Genomic DNA, 14,902 nt, shown 5'->3' on the forward strand with positions numbered 1-14,902 from the left:
ATTGCAAATAAATAAAGTAAATATATTATTGAAAAGCGCGTGCTCTCGGTTTCAAATGTAAGTGTAGGTACTCCATACCTGACGGTACCTGCCCCTTCAGTGTACTGAGGACGGGTACCCTTGTATGCTGGCATCCTGTATGTGTAAATGCATGTGCATGTACAAGGATATGTGTGCTTTGGGGATGTACAGGTAAACCTGGACTAGGCATTTGCTCTTGGAATATGCAAAGATGCCTGGAATAGATGTGTGCTCCAAGGATGTGCAAGTATACCTGGGCCAGGTGTGTGCTCTGGATAAGTACATGGGGGTCTGGGATGTGTGTGTGCTCCCAGTATGTACATGGATACCTTGGCACAGTGCGTGCAAGGATGCCCTGGGATAGTCGTGTGCTCCAAGGATGTGCAAGTATACCTGGGCCAGATGTGTGCTCTGGATAAGTACATGGGGGTCTGGGATGTGTGTGTGCTCCCAGTATGTACATGGATACCTTGGCACAGTGCGTGCAAGGATGCCCTGGGATAGTCGTGTGCTCCAAGGATGTGCAAGTATACCTGGGCCAGATGTGTGCTCTGGATAAGTACATGGAGGTCTGGGATACATGTGTGCTCCCTGAATGTACATGGATACCTAGGAACAGTACGTACAAGGATGCCTGGGATAGGTGTGTGCTCTGAGGATGTAAGAGTATACCTGGGCCAGATGTGTGCTCTTGATAAGTACATGGAGGTCTGGGATAAGTGTGTGCTCCCTGAATGTACATAGATACCTAGAAACAGTACGTGCTTTTGGAATATGCAAGGATGCCTGGGATAGATGTGTGCTCCGAGGATGTACAAGTATACCTGGGCCAGATGTGTGCTCTGGATAAGATAAGAACATGGAGGTCTGGGATACATGTGTGCTCCCTGAATGTACATGGATACCTAGGCACAGTGCATGCTCTTGGAATATGCAAGGATGTCCTAGGATAGTCGTGTGCTCCCAGGATGTACAAGTGTACCTGGGCGAGATGTGTGCTCTTGATAAGTACATGGAGGTCTGGGATACATGTGTGCTCCCTGAATGTACATGGATACCTAGGCACAGTACGTACAAGGATGCCTGGGATAGGTGTGTGCTCTGAGGATGTACAAGTATACCTGGGACAGATGTGTGCTCTGGATAAGATAAGAACATGGAGGTCTGGGATACATGGGTGCTCCCTGAATGTACATGGATACCTAGGAATAGTGCATGCTCTTGGAATATGCAAGGATGCCCTAGGATAGTCGTGTGCTCCCAGGATGTACAAGTGTGCCTGGGCGAGATGTGTGCTCTGGATAAGTACATGGAGGTCTGGGATACTTGTGTGCTCCCTGAATGTACATGGATACCTAGGCACAGTGCATGCAAGTATACCTGGGCCAGATGTGTGCTCTGGATAAGTACATGGAGGTCTGGGATACGTGTGTGCTCCCTGAATGTACATAGATACCTAGTAATAATGCGTGCTCTTGGAATATGCAAGGATGCCTGGGATAGGTGTGTGCTCTGAGGATGTACAAGTATACCTGGGCCAGATGTGTGCTCTGGATAAGAACATGGAGGTCTGGGATACATGTGTGCTCCCTGAATGTACAAAGATACCTAGGAATAGTGTGTGCTCTTGGAGTCTGCAAGGATGCCCTGGGATAGTCGTGTGCTCCCAGGATGTACAAGTGTACCGGGGCGAGATGTGTGCTCTTGATAAGTACATGAAGGTCTGGGATACATGTGTGCTCCCTGAATGTATAAGTATACCTAGGAACAGTACGTACAAGGATGCCTGGGATAGGTGTGTGCTCTGAGGATGTACAAGTATACCTGGGACAGATGTGTGCTCTGGATACGTACATGGACGTTTGGGATACCTGCGTTCTCCTTGAATGTACATGGATACCTAGGAACAGTGCATGCAAGGATGCCTGGGACAGGTGTGTGCCTGGGATAAGTGTAGCACTACATAGGTGTACTAGCAAGCTTGGGATAAGTGCCTGATTTTGAAGGACGCTCTAGGATGCCAGGGTCGGTGTTCACATTTGGTAATGAATTGGAGTGTATGAAAGTTCAGAGGTTATTAGGGCAGGCTAACCGGGAGAAAGGGGACGGATCAAGGTAAGCTGCTCAGTGCGTGCTCTTGGGAACCCACAGATGCAAGAGGTAGTACTGGGGACGGACGGACCTTGAGGTGCCTAGAGTTCAATGTAGCAGACTTAGGAATTATGAACATGTATTTGAGTGATTCCTTTTGCTTGTGAGTAATCAGTCTGAGGAGGGTGAATGGGGCGTTTGGCATGAGCTTCATAGTCAGAGGAACAGGAAAGTGGTGTTTGAGGCTGAGAGTGGTAGCCTGACAATGACAAATGTACTGTTTGTGAATGAGCATGCTAGATGGAAGAGGATGAATGTGATGTTTGGGGATGTGTGTGGTAGATCGAAGAAGGGGAATGTGGTGTTTGGGAATGAGTGTGGTAGAACGAAGAGAATGAATGTTGTGTTTAGGCATGAGTGTGGTAGATCGAAGAAGGGGAATGTGGTGTTTGGGAATGAGTGTGGTAAATGGAAGAGAATGAATGTTGTGTTTGGGGATGAGTGTGGTAGATCGAAGAGGAGGAATGTGGTGTTTGAGGATGAGTGTGGTAGAACGAAGAGAATGAATGTTGTGTTTGGGCATGAGTGTGGTAGATCGAAGAAGGGGAATGTGATGTTTGGGAATGAGTGTGGTAGATGGAAGAGAATGAATGTTGTGTTTGGGGATGAGTGTGGTAGATGGAAGAGGAGGAATGTGATGTTTGAGCATGAGTGTAGTAGATCAAAGAGGATGAATGTGGTGTTTGGGAATGAGTGTGGTAGATGGAAGAGAATGAATGTGGTGTTTGGGGATGAGTGTGGTAGAAGGAATAGGATGAATGTGGTGTTTGAGCATGAGTGTGTTAGATCGAAGAGGATGAATGTGGTGTTTGGGCATGAGTGTGTTAGATCGAAGAGGAGGAATGTGGTTTTTGGGGATGAGTGTGGTAGATGGAAGAGAATGAATGTGGTGTTTGGGGATGAGTGTGGTAGAAGGAGGAGGATGAATGTGGTGTTTGAGCATGCGTGTAGTAGATCAAAGAGGATGAATATGGTGTTTGGGCATGAGTGTGGGAGATTGAAGAGGAGGAATGTGGTGTTTGGGCATGAGTGTGGGAGATGGAAGAGAATTAATGGGATGTTTAGGGATGAGTTTGATAGATCGAAGAGGAGGAATATGGTGTTTGGGAATGATGTCGTAGATCGAAGAAGAGGAATGTGGTGTTTGAGCATGACTGTGGTAAATCGAAGAGGAGGAATGTGATGTTTGGTCATGAGTGAGGTAGATCAATGAGGATGAATGTGGTGTTTGGGGATGAGTGTGGTAGAACAAAGAGGAGGGATGTGATGTTTGTGGATGAGTGTAGTAGAACCAAGTAGAGGGATGTGGTGTTTGTGGATGATTGTGGGAGACCCAGGAAGAGGAGTCTGGTGTTTGGGGGTTGTGTGGTGGAATGAGAAGAATGAATGCAGTTTTTGTAGATGAGTGTGAAAGACCAAGAAGGATGAATGTGGTGTTTTGTGAAACATGTGGCAGACCGAGGTGGGTGAATGTGGTGTTTGGAGATGAGTGTGGTAGATGGAAGAGCATGAATGTGGTGTTTGGGCATGAGTGTGGTAGATCGTAGAGGATGAACGTGGTGTTTGTGGATGAGTGTAGTAGAACGAAGAGGAGGGATGTGGTGTTTGTGGATGAGTGTAGTAGAACCAAGCAGAGGAATGTGGTGTTTGTGGATAATTGTGGTAGACCCAGGAAGAGGGGTCTGGTGTTTGGGTGTGTGTGTGTGGAGGACTGAGAAGAATGAATGCACTTTTTGTAGATGAGTGTGAAAGACCAAGAAGGATGAATGTGGTGTTTTGAGAAACATGTGGCAGACCGAAGTTGGTGAATGTGATGTTTGGGGATGAGTGCAGTAGTCTGAGGATGATGAATGTGGTGTTAAGGGATGAGTGTGATTGATGGGGGAGGATGACTGTGGTGATAGGGAAGGGTATGTGAGTCTGAAGTGGGTGAAGGGTCTGTCTGGTAGTAGTGTATGTAGAATGAATGGCACATTTGGGATGAGTGTAGCAGTTGGTGAACTACAAAATGTGCTAAAGACTGAAGCTGTTTAAAGAGGATGCATGGGCTCTACAAGTTTGAATCAGGCACTCTGATGACTCAGTGATTATGGGAAAAGATAGACATTCTTAGGATGATATAGTGGATGTTTGGAGAGGAGTGAAACAGCCTTATGTCTATAACTAGGCGTTTTTTGCTAGGCGCAAAGTGATACAGTCTTGCCAAGATAGAGGGGTATTCGGAGAGAACTAGTGTAGGGGACCACTCATCTCCAGAGAGGTGTTGGCTTGTGGGTGGATAAGATATGTTTAGAAGAGGTGTGGCGCCGCAGCCAGGGCGACTGACTCCGGAATCTGAGGATCACGGTTCGATCCCCAGCGCCTAGAGACAATTACGGGTGATTGTTCGCGCTTTACAAATGTGGATTATTATTATAAATGTGGATTATTTAGAATTACAGATGAAGATGTTTACGTAGGAGTAGGCGTTCCACAAACCTGTAAGGGAGCCGATGATGGGGGTGGGTGGGTTGAGGTGATTCTGGATTTGCATGAGTAAGATTGAGTATTCCTGAAGCTGCCTTGCTTGTATCCAAATGGAAGTGCTGGTGGATGAATGGGCCAGTCTCAGTATATTTAAGGGTGTCTGTGGACAATTGAGTCAGTGGTGTGGGGTGGGTGTTTGAGGGTGTCTGAATCATGGAATCAGTCTAAGGATGTTTGAGGGCCAGATGTCTCAATTAACAGCTTGAAAATTTAAAATAAAACAAAACGGATGAATTGAAATGAGAACACAAAATACTATGCATCCATTTTTTTAGATAACACAAGTTTTCAAGCCTGCACATGCCACAGAGAAAAGATGTAAGAAAACAGCGCCGTACTCAGGCCCAAATAACAGTTTTATTTTTACCTCTGAAACACCAAGGGTTAGACGTGCCAAGCATTTTTCCGGTTGCAATGGCCCAATTTGCAGAATCGGGCTGTTTGTAACCAGAAACATGCATTTTGGTATGTCAATCCCAAACTGACATTCGGTAACATGTTATCCAATCGCAGTTTGGAACTGCGAATACACACTGGTTCGGTATTAAGAAGGGGGGTGTTTATGGAGTCGCTTCCTAATACTTAATCGTAGTGGTAGGTACAAATGTTTTGTGACCGAAATGCTGTCGTACAACATTTGCAATCTTCCACCTACTTCAAGTAGGTGGTAACCCATTCGCAAATAGGAAGGGGTTCCAAAGGGACCCTGTCTGCTTTTTCCCCTTTGACAATGAAATACCAATATTTTTAAGAGCAGGCAGTGGCTCCACAGACCACTATCTACTCTTAAAAAATGAAACTGCAAAGCTTCAATTTTCCTTTTTACTCAAGGAAAAGAGGCTGCATTAAAAAAAAAAAAAGATTGCTTTATTAAAAAGCAATCACAGACATGCTGGTCTGCTGACCTCAGCAGGCCACCATCCCTGTGATGGCTGCGATACCTAATGGGTGGCAAATTGCAATCTACCTCATTAAGATTCATGAGGTAGGTCGATGTGGGACCCGCTAGGAATCGCTAATGAAGCTCAAAAGAGTTTCATGCATTAGTAATACTGATTTCCTAATTGCGATTCAGAGAGAATTGCAATTAGGACATCTGTATTTCTAATGTTAGTACATCAAGACCCAAATGTGTACTGATTTTGTGACAACCGCATTTGTGTTTTTTGTGCCTTTGAAATGCTTGAAACTCCTCAGCGCTCTCTCACCGACCTTAAGACTGCACTCTTGTCTTGAAGAGTTTAGGAGGAAGCCCATGGTCCAGTTGTTGCTGCAAGTTCACCCTCTTACCCCTTACTTCTGCAACGTTTCCACAAACCTCCTGGGTCCATCACACTGATCTCTGTTAGCCTCTTTTCAATGTACCTCCTTTCAAACTGCATCTGCTGCTCTGTAAACTGGATGTATGTGAATCAGATGAAGAATAAATTGGTGGAAGCCCCTTAGAGTGAAACCCCTTCTAGTGAAACCTTCTCTACGAAACCTCTTCTGGTGAAACATTCTCTACGAAATCCCTTCTAGTGAAGCATTCTCAATGAAACCCCTTCTGGTGAAACCTTCTCTGTTCGCAATGAAACCCCTTCGAGCAAACGTTCTCTACGATACCCCTTCTAGTGAAACGTTCTCTACGAAACCCCTTCTGGTGAAACATTCTCTGTTCGCAATGAAACCCCTTCTAGCAAACGTTCTCTACGAAACCCCTTCTAGTGAAACATTCTCTAAATCATTCTCTACAAAACCCCTTCTAGTGAAACATTCTCAATGAAGCCCCTTCTAGTGAAGCCCCTTCTAGTGAAACATTCTCAATGAAACCCCTTATATTGAATTCCCTTCCAGTTAAACATTCTCTATGAAACCCCTACTAGTGAGACATTCTGTACGAAACCCCTTCTAGTGAAACGTTCTCTTTGAAACCCCTTCTAGTGAAACGTTCTCTTTGAAACCCCTTCTATTGAAACATTCTCTATAATACTTCCTGTGAGAAAGTCATCCTTTTTGGCCTGATCACCTCCATTGTTTTGACCTATACTGGTGGCAACTGGCTCTTCTAACCAGGTCCAAGGCCAATGTTTTGATTATAAAATGTATATGGTAATTTGGTGTAGTTACAATTGGCACTGGCGCCCTACCTGTAAGTCCCTAGTATACGGTAGGCCATGTAGGTTTAGAGGCCCAGCAGCTTTGAGACACTTAAGTGCGCACTGCTGTGCTGCCGGCTCTCATTACAAAAGTCAAACTCTCCTTTACAAGCTGTTTTTAATTGAAAGTACATTCAGATTCGACTTTGGTTTTAAGGGTACTTCCAAAGTATTAACCTACCTTATTTTTACATATACGTCACCCCTAAGATCTACCCCAGGTCCCCCCAGGGTAGACTGCCATGAAACAAATATGCAGGGGCATTTAAAAAGATGTTGTATATGCCCTGGTGAGGGAAAAACTAACAATTTAATTTCTCCACATTGTTGCACTTTTAGCTCCATAGGCTAACATGGGACTATTGAAATACAGTGTATCTATTGACTGGAGTGAGCTAAAATAATTTGTTAAGGACTTGATTGGTAATGATTATTCCAACAACGTGCCACTGTTGAATTTATCATAACTAATACAGAAGAGAAGTTATAGAACGATCTTTTCTGTGAGCCAAAATCCAGCCTCCTAGCAGCCTCTCCTGAATGACCAGCCTTTAGAGGCTTAGCCAAACTGCTTTGATGAGGTGGTATGTGGCCTGCAGAGAGGCAGAGGTTATCTGATGGGGGGAGCTTTGCAGCTGCAAAGAATGGGCCAGGATGGGGGTTGGGTATTTCAAACTGAGCTGCAAAGAGTGTAGGTCAGTAAGGAATGCCAGCCAGGCCTACCCCTTCTTCATGTACCCACAGCCAGATGGCAGCCCCAAGAGTGGAATTTACAAGAGGTCTGGAAAGGGAGCATTAATGGAAATGAGCCACACCCGTGGTCTTACTCCCAATTAGAAAAATTCTCCATCTTGAATTTTAAAGTGGAGTGCATTGTGGGACAAGAATATGCCACACTTAGGAGGAAGCTATTGTGCTTCTGTGTGGCACCCTGCACCCCATTAGCCAGGGGTGCCCCCATGCTTGTGGCCCTAGAACATTGAATAAAAATGTGAGAGCCGCACAGCAACTAGGATCAGCTGCCTGAAACTACAAGGAGAAGAAGGACTGCCCTGCTGGAACCCTCGTCTGCACCCCACAGGATTGCACTCTGAAGGACTGCTCCTGCTGCACACTTGGAACTACAGCCCTGAGGACTTTGCCTTGCTTCAAAAAGGATTAAGGAGTGGACTCCCTGAAAGCAACAGGTTAACAGAGAGTCCCTGCAACATCTCCCTGAAGAAGTCCCCAGTCTGGAGTGAGTCCAGAGGGCTTTTAAGGATTTGGCCAGGTGCATTGTGGGAGGAACTGTAGTACAAACTTTCGAAGAGCAACTCAGAGAATCTGGAACCTTGGATTTGTGTTGTGGACACTTTGAACCCTCAAGAGGAACTTCTGGAAGAAGTTCCAGAAGTTTGTGGAAATTTGGGGCAACCTTTAGAAAAAGCTCACTAAGGTGACCGACCCGTTGATAAGAGTTGGGCCATCAACGTTGACCTGGATTTCAGGTTCATCCTGCTGAAAGCTCCGGAGCTCAAGACTTCCAGGATATCACCGAGGCCTCATGCTGAGCCTAGCTGCCGACATCGATTCGAATCCCAGCCTGAAGAGGAGCCTCGCCTAACGATGAGAGAAAATCCTCCAGAAAGGTTTACGAGTGCAAAGGTAAAATTCTGACCAGGGCTTTCTGCTTAGTGAATCCGACCAGGGTTCCTTAGCTGTCAGCCTCAAACTTTGACTTTGTCCCGGCCAAGCTGGGCCAGATGTCCCAAGCTGGCGTTATGTTTTTAAGCACTAGAAAGTGTTTATTCTTTAAAACTTCATATCTTCAGTTCCCTATATTGGATTTATGTCATTTTGGTGTAATTTTAATAGTAAAAATAGTTCCTTTTTTCTATAAATTGGTTGTGGGTTTTTATTGTGTGTTTTGTCTTACTTATTTAATGTATTGGTGTTTTTAAGTGCTTCACACACATGTGTCCTAAATTAAGCCTGCCTGCTCATTGCCAGCCAATGGTTGAGCAAGAGGCTAATTTATTGAGGCCTTGTCTGGACCGTATATTGCGTCGGTGGCTTTATTGCTAGTAGTAGGTGCCTACTTACCACTACTAATAAACCACCTTCCAACATTTGTTGGCAGCAGTGGGATACGTACTTGTATTTAAATTACACCATACGGTAAAGTAAGTTAAGTTATTTTAAAGTCTGCTAAACCAACTTTGAACAAAACTTTTGATTGTTGATGTTTTTTATTTGGACTAAAACCGATTTCTAATTCATCTTTTTGATTTTCTAAATGTCTTCTATTTCTGATTTGTAAAGTTTGTGTGACCCAAACTAGGGATACCAGGGAGCTAGATCTGGGTAAACTGAACAAACTCAAAGTGGCTGAGCTCAGGGTTCAGTGTAAGTTTAAGGGGTTACTTATAGAAACAAGATCAGGAAGGCAGAGTTGATTAGGACCTTTCAAGGCCTGGGGGAACATTCTGGATTCCCTAGAACCTGAAGGGCATGATCAATGGTTTGTCAAACTCAGGAGGAGAGAGTAGGTTCTCCTCCCATGCCTACTTCTTGCATACAGGGAGGTCCCTCCAAAAGGTGTTGGCTTTAGCCCCTTTGAGTTGTTGTTTGGCACCCTGCAAGTGGGCCGCTGTGCCTGATGAAAGAGTCTAGGGAAAAGCCTCTCAAAGAAGCCAAGGACAATGTGCTGGACTGTGTGCTAGACCTGAGATCTCGCATGGCAAAGTACATGAACAAGACAAGCTAAAAACTGGAGGCCAGCCAGGATCTCATGAAGCACTAGTATGACCAAAAGGCTACCATGCTTGAGTACACTTTAGGTGAATTGGTGTGGGTGCTGGAGCCTGTGGCTCCTATGTCCCTCCAGGACAAGTGGACAAGGCCCTATTCAATCCTAGAGAAGAAAGGTGAGATTACTGGTAGACCTGAAACCCCCCAGGAACCTCACCGGGTCCAGCATGTCAATAGGTTGAAACCCCACCAAGGCAGGGAAGACATGACCAAGTTGATGGTCACAAATGAGGGAGTAGAGGAGGAGACTGAGCCAGTGCCAGACCGCCTCTCCAACAATGTGCAAGATGGGTCAGTGGAGGGAGTTAAACTCTTTCCCAAATTGACAGACCAACAACACAGGTCAACTCTCCATCTTGTATTTTAAAGTGCAGTTCTTTGTGGAACAAGAATGTGCCACACTTTGGAGGAAGCTCTCTTGCTTCTGGGTGGCACCCTGCAGCCCATTTGTCAGGGGTGTCTCCCCCTACTCTTTGCCCAGGATTTCACCAAGGCCTCTTACTTAGCAAAGCCTGAAGATGAGCCACGCTCGACGACGAGAGAAAATCCTCCAGAAATTGTAACATTTTGTCCGAGGCCTCCCTCTTAGTGCCTCCGACCAGAGCTCCATTGAGGCCAGTCTCAAACTTTGACTTTTTACCGGCCATGTGCGACCAGATGTCCCGAGTTGGCACTATATATTTTTAAGCGCTATATGTTTTTAAGCACTTGGAAGTGTTTATTCTTTCAAGTTTCATATGTTTTCGTTCCTTATATTTTATTGCTGGCGTTTTTTTTAGTGTCATTTTTGTTATAAAAATATTTCCTATTTTGGTGTTTGATTTTTATTGTGTGTTATGTCTTACCAATTTAATGTATTGGTGTTTTTAAATGCTTCACACACCTGTCTTCTAAGTTAAACCTGCCTGCTTGTTGTTAGCTATGAAGTGTTGAGCTAGGGACTAATTTATTAAGATCTTGTCTGGACCGTATATTGCGTTGGTGGCCTTATTGCTAGAAGTAGGTGCCTACTTACCCCTGCTAATAAGCCGCATTCCAACACCTCTTCTAATGAAACATTCTCAATGGAACCCCTTCCAGTGGAACATTCTCTATCAAGACCCCTTGAACTTGTTTCCCAATGGGTGACATTCCTAAATACATCTTTAATCTTACAAACTTGACATGAGTCCCTGCGATTAAGGGTGTGTGAAATTTTAGGAAAATTTTGTGAAATGTGTTTTGACCAAATATCGAGTGAAATTTTCATGCATGGGAAAAAAGTCTTGCAAGATACCGGCTGTACCCTGGTTCAATAGACAATGTTTTCAGTACAAGCATTGCTTTACACGAATAGTCTCTGGTGGCTGCAAATTCTTCACAATCATATACTGCAAAAGATCAGGAAATTTCACAAGTTTTGTCTCACACCAACTTTGTAAACTTCGCAGATTCTTCCCAGGCCTAGTCAGGGTCACATAGATACTTTTTGTGTCTTTTGGGCTGAAGATATTAAATCTTCATTTCTTTTTCTTTTCTTTTTTCTTGTAAACATTTTCTGCTTTGTCTGAGTATTCTCCACTCCCTCCACTTTTTTTCAAACCCCTCTCTCTAATTTCCTCTCGCTTCAACCCCAGCTGAACACCTTTACCTTTCTTTTCTCTGTTTTTCCCTAGGGACACCCCACACTCCACCTCAGAACCTCTCCAGCCTTCACAACCAAACCTACCCCAATCCTCTTTATCTGTTTTCATTTTTGCGGTCTCGCTGTTCGGTAATTTAGTATCTTCCCCTTTTAAGGTGTGCTAAAAATAGACAGCAGACTATGGAAACCTTTATGTATTGACAAACCCCATTTATATACAGTTTTTTTTATGATAAAGTGTTTCATTTACAATTCCTAATGTTGAGGACCTGCGAAAATGTATAAGAAATTTAAGAAGAGTTGGGATTTGGGACTTAAGAGGACGAATTTTGAAAAACAAATGTGGCAATTGACCAAAATGAAGATTCAATAGCCTGGGGTCTTCATATTCCAGTTCTCTCTTTTAGTTTTTCATCAAAACAAGATACATCTGTGTGAATCAGTTAGTCTGTGCATGTTTCTTTGCATGTAGGATGCTCTGCTGCCCGAGTTTAGGTCCTTGTTGTTATAAAGATAACTGAAACAGCATGAAAATAGAGGGTCCAGTTAATACCCTAAGGGCTTCACTTCTAAATTACTATTTCAATATTTATACCAGTTAGGATCACAGGAGTCCTTCTAATAACTTCACACAAACATCTCCCCAGACTATGTTCAGTCCAAGACGTGCAATGCCGTGACCGCCAAAAAGCCAAAGACTTGTTATCTAATCAGTAAATACCATACAGAGTCATTCGATAAATGTAATGAAGTCACACTTGTTCCGTACATGGGTGGCTTTATCTCAATATTTACTGGAGGAAAAATTCACTCTAAAGCCCAGTGACGTACATAGGCAAAGTAAAAGATAAGGTGGATGCAATCATAATCACCTGCAGTTGGACTGAGGGCGCTTCTCAGATGTGCCTTAAAATCATTATTTTATTGGACGTTTAGCTGGTTTTCTGTCTGTGAAGGAACATATGCAGACGTCTATCACTTTATAGGCAACAGAAAACCTTTTCTGACTCCTAAAATGGAATTAGTACATAGCAAAAGCAATTTAACTGCCACTAGTGCCGAATCAGGGCATTTGTAAGCATTAAAATGCTTCAAACTTCTGGCCCCAAGTTCCTTCCTGCCTCAAGGATCCCCATTGGCGCCATCATAGGACAAAAGATTTCATCTTGTCGTAAATCCACTATTAAAGTTCTTGTAGGACACAGCATTCTTTCTTGCATTAAGGCCCTTCTGTAAGACGGAGCATATCCTCTTAGCATGAAGGTTTTCCATTTTGTGACATTGTAGGGCAGTGAATTTCTTACTGACTTAAGGCCTTTAACGAGAGTCATTGTATATATTAAGCATGAATTGATTGGTCTCAGTCTATATGACTCACATAGATTCATGATTTTGGCCAGGCTGCTGACTGGGGCATCAACACAAGCACAGCTGACAGCTGGAGTTGTACTGGTGTCTCCCAAGGAGCAAAGCTGAGCAACACAACCAGAAACAAACTCAAGGAGAAATGAGAAGTTAGAAAAAGCCGTGGAGGGGCCTAGGAAGCCAGGATCCTTAAGCCGCAGATGGAAGCTTCTTCCAATACCGGATTCCTTCCGCTGTAACTTTAGCTTCAGCTGTGTGAATCCAGACTGTAGATTCATGTAGGTGCTTGTTAAGAAAGCATTATAGTATGAATGTGTCTGGGTGAAAGTGAGGTCTCAGGTGGAAGAAGACACGAGTCACACATTTCCTCATCTCCATTCACGCACGGTCCAAGGTTGCCTTATGCATTGTGGCGTAATGAAACTTGAGCCCTCCTGCAAAGTACAGGGCGCCCCCCCATGCTCCATACCCAGTCAGGAGCTCTCAGGCCAGGAGCCTGCTGCGCGTGCATAGTGCCGGAGGGGCCCCCTGGAGCTTGCCCCGCCCCCCACTGCAGGGACTGTGCGGGCTAATGTTACTCCACTGCTTATGCAGGGCTATTCCCCCAATTGGAGGATCACAGTCCCCGTGGCACCAATGAAGGCAGTGGATAAAGTCACTTGTCCGTAAGTAGAGTCTCATTGGAATGAGCCAGCGCTATGTCCACTTCCTTCCTGAATCTTTCGACCCCTTTAGCGAGGTTCCTGCGCTTTGGATATCGAGCAGCATCTAAATCCTAGTTGGACAACACCTCAACATTAGGGAACATGAACAGATGTCACAACACTACACCAGGGGCATCCCATATCCGAACAAGCCTTATCACACTAGATTGCAGCATGCTTCATGTCCTGCCAAAATAAGGTAGCGCCACAGTGGGCCATGTCACATTCCCTGAGAGGGGCTGCAGCAACCGATACACTGTTTGCAGGGATTCCCTCATGGACATACTTTGTGAAACATCATTGCCTGGATGTGCATTGCAGAAGTGCATTTGAGATGGAACAAGTAAAGCTCAGGAGCCTTTTCCAATCAAGGAAACCCATCCTACCTAGCCTTCCTATAAGGTAACTGCTCGCCGGTCATGGTCGAAGCGTGTGAGTCTCTAAACGTTCTCAGCATTGGAATCGTTCATAGATTGCGACACAAACCTAACTTGTCCCAGGTATTGAGGCTCTTATGACATTTCTTACACACCTGTGCTTGACAATACAGCTCCCAGGGTGCCAGAGTTCAAAGCACTTCCCCCTCATTGGCTGAATTTTGATGGCCTGTTGTGGGGTAGAGTTCAATGCACCTTGTTAGCTGGAAATAATAAAACTAAGCCAGTGAAACGGATGAGATAAGACTAGTAGTCAAAACACACAAAGATCAGAGGGGTGAGAGGAAAAAACCCTCTTTGACCTCCCGCTTGTTAACTCATTATCACAAAAAGAAGAGGGTTAAAACGAAATTGCGTAAAGAACCATGAGTGTGTGAAAGGGAAGGGAGGGGAAAATCCATCAATTTAGTAAAACTACCCTCACACACAGCAAGCTGTGTCATGCTTCATCATAGGGCTGCTACTACACTTCCGCGCCAGCCAAACGCTGGAGGTGGAGCAATAAGGGAGGGGAAGACAATACAACACACAATATAAGTGGAACCAAGGGTGAGATGAAGGTGCAGAACCAGTGATAGTCAGTGATATTAAACCAATCCCGGGAAATCCTTATTTCAAATTTAATAATAGGTGCCCAGAACGGATTAAAAACCAAAAAACGAGGGTGGTAGGTTGGAGAGCTTATAATGAGGTTCCAACCCCCCCACTCTGCATAAATGTCGACATGTTTCAGCCAGCTCTAAATAATCACCCGGCTTTCCTCAGGACTTCTCACCACATAAATTCCTAGGTGTAGAACCTTCTTCCTCCCAATTTGGAAAAGAAGAAAACACCTCAAGTGAGGTCTCTCGCCTTTGGAGAGGAACCTAAAGTGATTGAAAAAATATATATGAATAAACTAAACGTAAAACTGGTGGATATTCCCCAACACAAAACCCACACACAGTCTTCACAGCAGCATACTCATACTTCCCCTCATATGGGAATAAAGGTGGTTGCTGGCAGTCACAATATCGATATAGTTACTTGCTTTGATACCCCGATAGTTAATATACAAATCAGGAAGTCTAGTTAAAAAACACAAAACTACGGAAGAAAATGATTGCTCAGAAGACACCACCGGGTTACCCGGTACCATAACCTAAA

General features: G+C 44.4%; 1 protein-coding gene across 2 annotated transcripts in view; it reads left to right on the forward strand.

Annotated features, from left to right (window-relative positions):
- CCKBR (cholecystokinin B receptor) overlaps positions 1-14,902 on the forward strand; it is a 342,211-nt gene that overhangs the window by 174,494 nt on the left and 152,815 nt on the right. The window lies entirely within an intron of this gene.

This window comes from Triturus cristatus, chromosome 8 (genome assembly GCF_964204655.1).
Source record: "Triturus cristatus chromosome 8, aTriCri1.1, whole genome shotgun sequence".
In the NCBI taxonomy this organism is placed as follows: Eukaryota; Metazoa; Chordata; class Amphibia; order Caudata; family Salamandridae; genus Triturus; species Triturus cristatus.